Below are 10,113 nucleotides of genomic sequence, written 5' to 3'. Positions count from 1 at the left end.
GAAAGCTTATTCCTGGTGGTAGATTTATGCAGAAAAGTAGCATGGAAACTAAATTCCTTATACTACAACTGCACTTCAGGGTGCTCACCATTTGCTCAGAATGTTGGGATCAAAGAGTTGGCAATATAATGCATATCAACCAGTTCTTCAACTTAAGATCTGAAAAAGGATTTTAAAAGCACTCAAGTAAGGAGTCTATTTTAGGACATAATACCAGATTAGAATTCTCATCCTATCTAAGTATCAAAGAACAAAATCACAAAACCAATATGGAGCCTGTGGTAGGTTGAATGATGCCTTCCCCCCACAAAATGTTCACATCTTAATCCTCAGAATCTTTGATTATCTACATGATGAAAGGGAATTTGCGGGTGTGATTAAATTAAGGATTTTTAGATGAGGAAATTATTCTGGATGAGCCCAATGTAATCACAAAGGTCCTTTTAAGAGGGAGGCAAGACCTTCAGATTTAGGTCAGAGTAGAAGATGTGACAATGGAAGCAATGGGTTGGAATAATTCACAGAAAGGGTCACTAGCCAAGGAATGCAGGTGGCCTCTAGAAGCTGGAAAAGGCAAGGAAGTGGATTTTCCCCTTCCAGAAGAAACCAGCCCTGCCAACAACTTAATTTTAGGCCAATGAGACTAATTTTGGACTTCTAAAATCCAGAACTGTAAGATAATAAATTTGTGTTGCTTTAAGCTACTAATTTCATGGTAACTTGTCACAATGAGAATAGGAAATTAACACAAGCCCTTTGAACTTATTCTTTATGAAGAAGGAAGGTTATGATGCAGCACTCAAAAAACTATATATCAGAAGAACATTCTTGCAAAAAAGATAAATGCAAAAAAAGATACAAATAAAGAGAATCTTCTCTGTGGTATAAGCAAAATACAATAATACCAGGACATCATGAAAAAGATGCAGAAATGAACATGAAACTGTAAGGAAAAGTGAAGGAAGGGATCCAGAAAAAAAAAAGGTAATTGCTATGGTCTGAATGTTTGTGTCCCCCTGCCTCAAACTTGTATGTTGAAATCCTAACCCTCAAAGGTGACATTATTAAAAGATGGGGCCTTTGAGAGGTCCTTAAGTGTCCACCCTTTTGAATGAGATTAATGCCTTATAAAAGAAGCTCCAGAGAGGTCTCCAGCCCCTTCAGCTATGTAACGATACAGTGAGAAACCTGCAACCTAGAACAGGGCCCTCACCTGACCATGCTGATACCCTGATCTTGGACTTCCAGCCTCCAGTTCTGCTTGTTGTTCATAAGCCACCCAGTCTATGATATTTTGTTATAGCATGACGAACAGACTAAGAATATTGATAATTTTAAAGCAGAATTTAAAATGGCATTAGGAATAATCAAGGGCAGAGGGGACATGCAGAAAAGAGACCCATTATACATAAGATAAACACAGGCAATGTTCTCAGGATGCAAAATAAAAAGATAAACAGATGAAAATGAAAATGCTAGATCAAGAAATATAACAGAGATCTAAAACACATGTTATCCTTCCTAAATAAAATGACATATCAAAAATAAGCAATAAGAAAAACCACAATAAAAAATGTTCTTGAGCAAAATTTTGGTTGCTTTAGACTAAGATAATATGATTAAAGAATCTTAGACAAAAATACTTGTTTTAAAAGATTATCACTATAATTAAGCAATCCAACTTATCATCATTGTGTGACAGCATGAAATTATGTGCTTCTTGATGAGATGCAATATAAAGAACATAATACCACCTAAGAACAATTTACAAAAAATATTAAACTTGAATCTAATCAAGACTTTGGACTTAACTTCCAGTTTACCTGGGACTATTGGGGAAAGAGAAACAAGATAAATGACACCACAATCAGATAAATAAATGCAGAATGTAGCTTATTCTACAATACAACTGGTCTTATCACTTCAAAAGTATGTATCATTAAATTAAGATAGAGAGAACTGTTCTAAGGTAACAAACTAGAAAAAGCAACTATAATATATAAATCTTAATTGGATTTGGTTGGAGAAATACAACTACAGAAGTTATTTGTGGGACAATTGGAGAACTTTGAAGATGGATTAAAATGTATTACATTTTGTAATACATTTTACGGATGTCCACTGCACTACTCTTCAACAATTTCATATACACAAGAATTAGTGAGAAGCACTGGAAAGGGTAAATGTAAAGAAATATCAAATTTACAAAAATAAGAATATTGCATTTTGAGTATAAAATATGTCTAATTGAAATGTACGGCATTATTAACAGATGAGTAAATACTTCTATGTGTCATAGCATTATCATAGAAGTGTTAAAAGTAAGAATTTGCATTGGATAATAATGCCATGACTCATGTTGTCATTTTTAGGGTAGCCATTGAAAGAATGAACAAATAATTACAGGTTAATAGAAGAAAATGTAATACAAAAAGAGTTGACTAACCTAAAAAAAGGCAAGAAATTAGAAAAACAGTAACATAAAACATAAAAGTAACATAAAACAGATGCATAAAATTGGAAATAAAAAATGGATGGAGGGATTTTCCTAGTGGCACAGTGGTTAAGAATCCACCTGCCAATGCAGGGGACACAGGTTCGAGCTGTGGTCCAGGAAGATCCCACATGCCGCGGAGCAACTAAGCCTGTGCACCACAACTACTGAGCCTGTGCTCTAGAGCCCGCTTGCTGCAACTACTGAAGCTGGTGCGCCTAGAGCCCATGCTCCGCAACAAGAGAAGCCACCGCAATGAGAAGCCCACGTACTGCAACGAAGAGTAGCTCCTGCTCGCCGCAACTAGAGAAAGCCCACGTGCAGCAACAAAGACCCAACGTAGCCAAAAATAAATGTATTAAAAAAATTATTTTAAAAAAATGGATGGAAAATAAAATAAAATGGATGGAAAATAAAACCCAACTATATCAGTAATTACACTAAGTGTAAATGGACTAAATACTCCAAGCGGATGAATAGGATTAACACAATGGATCAAACAAAAAAAAAAACTACAAAAGCAACACAAGCAATTATATTCTCATTAAAAGATAACATTTCTTAACTTTAAAGTCAAAGACAAGTGAAAATAAATGGACATATATTTACATATATATACCTGTACTATATATTATATGTAAACATATAGAGAACTTATAGAGAGAATTATGTTCTACATAAGTTACAAATATTAAATTCTATATGTATATGTAATTTCTATATATAAGTTTATATATAATATATAATACAGGATGATATATATGTTGCTATATATATTACAATGCATAATATATATATTTACAAAGATTTATATGTGTGTGTGTAAATGAAAAGAGAGTTGTTGTACCTACACAAATATCAGACAATATAGACTTTAAGGAAAGAAGATTAATTCAATTAAAGAATATATTGTAATGATAAATGGATTAAACTACCAGAAGATATTACAATCTAAACTGCGTACCACATAACTTGGCTTTAAAATGCATAAAACAAAAATTGACTGATAAATGAGAAAAGAGACAAATCCACAACCATATTAGCACAACTCTCTTAAAAACAGATAGAACAAATAGACAAAAACCAGTAAGAAGAAAATGTATTGAAGAGCCAAACAACAAAATTTAAAACTTGACCTAACTGAAATACATGAAAGACTGTTCCAAATAATTACAGATTTTATATTCTTTTCAAAAACAAAAGTTACTAAAATTGAATAAAGCTTGGCCATTAAAAACGTTAGCCAAGAACCACTTTTAAAAGTAAAAAGCAGTCATCATGGCACAACTGACTAATGCACCAAGTAGCCAAAAGGAGCAGCATATTGAATTATCCTACCATCACCCAGACCAGAAAGAGTTCATTATCCCTAGCTTCTCCAATCCAAGCTCACTTGTTACATCAGTGAATTTCTGTACACTCTTTGACAGGAAGATGTTAGTTACATCAGAGCTGGAAAGTGTAAAGACAAAGTATTATCATTGATGGCCTTTCATATTTATTTATATATTGAGGCAAGAACTCTCATTACTGCATATTCCTTTTACACCCTAGTAGACAAGACCATGGCAGAAGATAAAAGCATAATTCACATGCTTATTATGCTGCTGTTGATAACAATACTTCAGTAAAAATGAAAAAAATTCAGAATAAACAGGAAACCAGATGAGATATTTGGACAGCAGTGGTAAACTGGGACTTTCCCAGACAAACCAGAATATGTGGTCACACTAATCTTGTCTCAATCTAAAAAACAGTGGGATTTTTTTTTTCAGCTTGCTTATTTACCAATAGACAGGATGGGATGGGATGTATTGATTGCCTTTATCCCTGTTCTTTCCCCACATGCTTAGTGGAAAATTTTCTTTTCAGTTTAATAGCTGAAGGGCAAGATGACAGGCACAACTCTCAGCTGATTTCCTCTTCTGATTCTTGCTTCTTGATTCTCATTATTTTAAGCTGGGGTAGTACACACATGTAAAGTAAAATCCCTAAATATATCATTAGTAAAGTGCATTAGTGATTTATTTGTGGGAACTACATCTCCTAAGGTGCTATTAGACTTTATTACCATCCTAAATGCAGGTTGTTTTCCAGCAACCTGTTTTCTAGGTACCCCAAATAAATATATTCACTTAATGAGGAAGGAACAAAAATAACCTGGATGCTCAAAAAGTAGCAGCCATACTGCAAAGGAGCCATTTTCTAGCAGGAAGGAACAGACTTTGAGTGTTTATGTGTGGCTGGCAGGGGGAGAGCAGCAGTGCAGAGATCAGGAAGTATTTTTATAAATAGTTTTAATGCTTTTTCTTTTGCATAAATATTTGCATTTCCTTGGTTCACTTTCTTCCTAGTTAACTTTTTACATATTCTGATAGTTATCTGTCAGTCCTAATTTTATATTCTTCTGGGGTGTCATATATTTCTGCCTTCACAGGTATTTAGTGGGAAGTTGGAGAAGATTCATCATAGGCTTGTAGCCAGATTCCATTTTAAATTGGAAGTCTCTGAATCAATGATTTTTAATCAGGGGACATGAGCAATGTGCAGTAGAGCTGATTAAAACTCATTAAAATATAATTTCCTTAAATATGGTATTTCCGTTTTACTCTGTATCTGTCATTGTATTATCACAGGCTATCAGATATGCTAGGAGATAATTCTTATTTCCAGAATTAAAACTGACACCACTTAACAACTCTCCAATACAGAGATTTACAAATTATTTTGGCACTCCCATTTATGGTTCCCCTACCACCCCCAAGAAAGAAAATCTTATAGTTCTCAGTTTATTTGATTAATTGCAAAAATTAGAGTTTTTAAATTGCTGTTTTTATCAAAGGCACTGGGAAATATAATTCATAGTTTTATTGTTGTTCCCAGATGTAAAACAGAGGTAGAGTTAGTTCTATTTTTTTCTTTATTTGTACATTTCTTCTGAGAATTTTCCTACATCACATGAGCTCTATCAATATTGAACAGGCCCCATTTTAACCATGTGGAATACACAGATTCGTGTATAGTATATTGAGTCTGTTTAGTAAAACTTACACCAACTTAAGAAAAATGGAGACATTTTTGACACTCTGTATCAACCAATTCTGTTATGACTCCATCAATGTACAGAATTACTTAAATCTGCTTCATCTGTGTTGTAAAAGGTGAATCATAAACTATCCCTCTGATACTGAATATTTTACTAGACACATGACATTTTCTGTTCTCATGTATGCTAGAATATTAAAAAAATCCCATATTCTAGGTGAGGAATTAGCTGACAGTTATCTTTTCTCCTTTATTCACCATTTCAATTTTCTACAAGTATTTTTGAAGATACACTCAATTCATTTCAATACGTCTTTAGAAGGGTAATTTCAGGGGCCTTGATCTGATAAAAGGGAAGATGCAAAAGCAGTAAGAGAGAGTTACATTTTAATTCTATTGCCCTTTCCCCAAAAATCATGCAAAGAGATTCTTACTTAGACCAAATTTTTACCAAACAAATACATTTTGTAAGTGATATCACTGGACTCATCACAAACCTAGTAAATTTGTATTTCATATATGTTTGTCTAAAGTGGAGGAAAATTTTTGACGTTGTTTTTATGCACATTTCATTATTTGACCCACATTTGTTCTGTACTTAATATGTGTTAGCAAAGTGTGCTGTAAACCTACATTATGTTGTCTCACAATCTCTGTACAAAGGAGAAATTTTACTTCTCCATTTAACAGAAAGAAATTAAGACTTGGAGAGCCTCAATAAGTTGCAAAGGGTCATTTAGCTATTGAATGACAGAGATAGATTCTGTTTTTCCAAAGAAGGCTTGATGCTATTAATGTCAGAAATTCATGAATTCTCAACTGATTAAAGAATAAAGATACCTACAGATAACGTCATACCTTTTGGTGAGAGCTAGAAGTCTTACCACTAAGATGGGGAACAAGTCCTAGATGAAACTGACCAATTCCTTGAAAGATATGACATGCCAAAACTCACACTAGAAGAAACAGAAAACTTGAGTAGGCCTATATCTATAAAAATATTGAACCAATAGTTAATAATCCACCAAAACAGAAAGCACCAGGCCTAGATGGGTTCATTGGTGAACTCTATCAAATATTTACAAAGAAAGTATATTGATTCTCTACAATCTCTTTTAATATCTAACAGCAGAAGGAATACTTCCTAACTCATTGTATGAGGTCAACATTACCATAATACCAACAGCAGACAAAGATATTGCAAAAAATCTACAGACCAATAACTCTCATGAACATAGATGCAAAAATCATCGACAAAATATTAGCAAATATAATGCAACAGTGTATAAAAATAATTACACATCACGACCAAGTGGGATTTATCTCAGGCATGCAAGGCTAGCTCTACATTTAAAAATCATTTAGGGGGTGGAGTCAAGATGGCAGTGTGGGAAGACGCTGAGTTAGCGTCTCCCCACAACTAGGTCACCTGCTGGCCACTGGTGGGGGACTCTGACGCCCAAGGAAATGGGAGGAACCCCCAAGTGAACCGGTAGGATGTGGGGGTACTGAAGGGGAAGGAGGAGTGGAGGCCAGACAGCACTGGCGCCCCTGAGGCTGGGGAGATCAGGAGAGGCAGGTGGGAGGGGCCCTCTAGGAGGAGCAGGAGAGGAGCGGAGGGCAATTGCCCCACCCACTCAGGCCCGGGGAACCTGCTGAGCTCCCAGGCTGGTCCCCTGCCCTCCAGGGCCAACCCCTCCCCCCAGCCTCATTGTTCCTGGGGGCATAGTAGGGAGGCCGGGGAGATCAGGAGAGGGAGGTGGGAGGGGCCCTCCAGGAGGAGCGGAGGGCAATTGCCCCACCAACTCGAGCCCAAGGAGCCTGCTGGGCTCGCAGGTGAGGTTCCCCCCCAATACCAGGGGTGGGGGGCATGCCTGGATGTCTACTGTTCCGTTGAGCCTAAGACTCAACCCCCACAGCCCCCAGGGCCTTTTCCAGCCCTTTGGGTCCTAAGCATAGGTCCCATCCACCGCCCAAACCATGCCCTTGCTTAGGCCCCGCCATCCAAAGCCAAGGCCTTCACCCCCCTTTTTTTTCCCCCTCTTCCTCTTTTTTACTATTATGGTACTGTTGTACTTTCTGGTTGTTGATTCATCTATATTTTTATTTTTATATTCTTTCTAACATATCTGTTAGTTTCCTTGTCTAACTATATTTCTAACTTTTTTTATCATTCTCTTTCTTTTTTTTATTATTTTTTTTCTTTTTTTTGCCACCCACGTGGCTTGTGGGATCTTGGTTCACGACCCGGAGGTTGAGCCGAAGCTCCGGCGGTGAGAGCTCTGAGTCCGAACCACTGGACTAACAGAGAATCTCAGACCCCAGGGAATATTCATTGGAGTGATGTCTCACAGAGGTTCTCATCTCAGCACCAAGAACCAGCTCTACCCAACAGCCTACAAACTCCAGTGTTGGAAGCTTCAGGCCAAACAACCAGTAAGACAGGAACACAATCTCACTCATAAAAAAAAAAAAAAAGTGAGATGGCAAAAAAATAGGTCACAGATGAAGGAGCAAGGTAAAAACCTACAAGACCAATAAAATGAAGAGGAAATAGGCAATCTATCTGAAAAAGAACTCAGAGTAATGATAGTAAAGATAATCGAGAATCTCAGAAATAGAATGGAGGCACATATTGAGAAAATACAAGAAATATTTAACAAAGATCTAGAAGAACTAAAGAACAAACAAACAGAGATGAACAACACAGTAACTGAAATGAAAAATACACTAGAAGCAATCAATAACAGAATAACTGAGGGAGAAGAACAAATAAGTGAGTTGGAAGACAAAATGATAGAAATAACTGCTGGGGAGCAGAATAAATGAAAAAGAAAGAAAAGAATTGAAGACAATCTGAGAGACCTCTGGGAGAACACTAAACGCACCAACATTTGAATTATAGGGGTCCCAGAAGAATAACTGGAAAAGAAAGGGCCTGAGAAAATATTTGAAGAGATTATAGTCGAAAAATTCCCTAACATGGGAAAGGAAAGAGTCACCTAAATCCAGGAAGCACAGAGAATCCCATACAGGATAAACCCTAGGAAAAACACACCAAGACACATATTAATCAAACCAACAAAAATTAAATTCAAAGAAAAAATATTAAAAGCAGCAAGGGAAAAATGAAAAAATAACATACAAAGGAATTCCTATGAGGTTATCAGCTGATTGTTCAGCAGAACTCTGTAGGCCAGAAGGAAATGGCAGGATATACTTAAAGTGATGAAACAGAAAAACCTACAACCAAGATTACTCTAGCCAGCAAGGATCTCATTCAGATTCGATGGAGAAATCAAAAGCTTTTCAGACAAGCAAAAGCTAAGAGACTTCAGCACCACCAAACCAGCTTTACAACAAATGCTAAAGAAACTTCTCTAGGCAGGAAACACAAGAGAAGAAAAAGACAATGAAAACAAACCCAAAACAATTAAGAAAATTGTAATAGGAACATACATATCGATAATAACCTTGAATGTAAATGGATTAAATGCTCCAACCAAAAGACACAGACTGACTGAATGGATACAAAAACAAGACCCATATATATGCTGTCTACAAGAGACCCACTTCATACCTAGGGACACATACAGACTGAAAGTGAGGGGATGGAAAAAGATATTCCATGCAAATGAAAATCAAAAGAAAGCTTGGGTAGCAATACTCGTATCAGAAAGAACAGACTTTAAAATAAAGACAGTTACAAGAGACAAGGAGGGACATTACTTAATGATCAAAGGAACAATCCAAGAGGAAGATATAACAATTGTAAATATTTATGCACCCAATATAGGAGCACCTCAATACATAAGGCAAATGCTACCAACCATGAAAGGAGAAATCAACAGTAACACAATAATAGCAGGGGACTTTAACACCCCACTTACACCAATGAACACATCATGCAAACAGAAAATAAATAAGGAAAAACAAGCTTTAAATGACACAACAGACCAGATAAATTTGATATCTATAAAACATTCCACCCAAAAGTGGCAGAATAGGCTTTCTTCTCAAGTGCACATGGAACATTCTCCAGGATAGATCACATCTTGGGTCACAAATCAAGCCTCAGTAAATTTAAGAAAACTGAAATCATATCAAGCATCTTTTCTGACCACAGTGCTATGAGATTGGAAATCAATTACAGAAAAAAAAACTGTAAAAAACACAAATACATGGAGGCTAAACAGTGCACTACTAAATAATCAAGACATAGCTGAAGAAGTCAAAGAAGAAATTTAAAAATATATAGAAAAAAATGACAACAAAAACACGATGACCCAAACCTATGGGATGCAGAAAAAGCAGTTCTAAGAGGAAAGTTTATAGCAATTCAATCTCACATCAAAAAACAAGAAAAATCTCAAATAAACAATCTAACCCCACACTTAAAACAACTAGAGAAAGAACAAAGCAAACCCAAAGTCAGTAGGAAGAAATCATAAAGATCAGAGCAGAAATAAGTGAAATAGAAATGAAGAAAACAATAGCAAAGATCAATAAAACTAAAAGCTGGTTCATTGAGAAGATAAACAAAACTGATAAACCCTTAGCCAGACTCATCAAGA

This window comes from Orcinus orca, chromosome 6 (genome assembly GCF_937001465.1).
Source record: "Orcinus orca chromosome 6, mOrcOrc1.1, whole genome shotgun sequence".
NCBI classification, from domain to species: Eukaryota; Metazoa; Chordata; class Mammalia; order Artiodactyla; family Delphinidae; genus Orcinus; species Orcinus orca.
The sequence above is the reverse complement of the archived record's forward strand: the minus strand, read 5'-3'. Positions refer to the sequence as shown.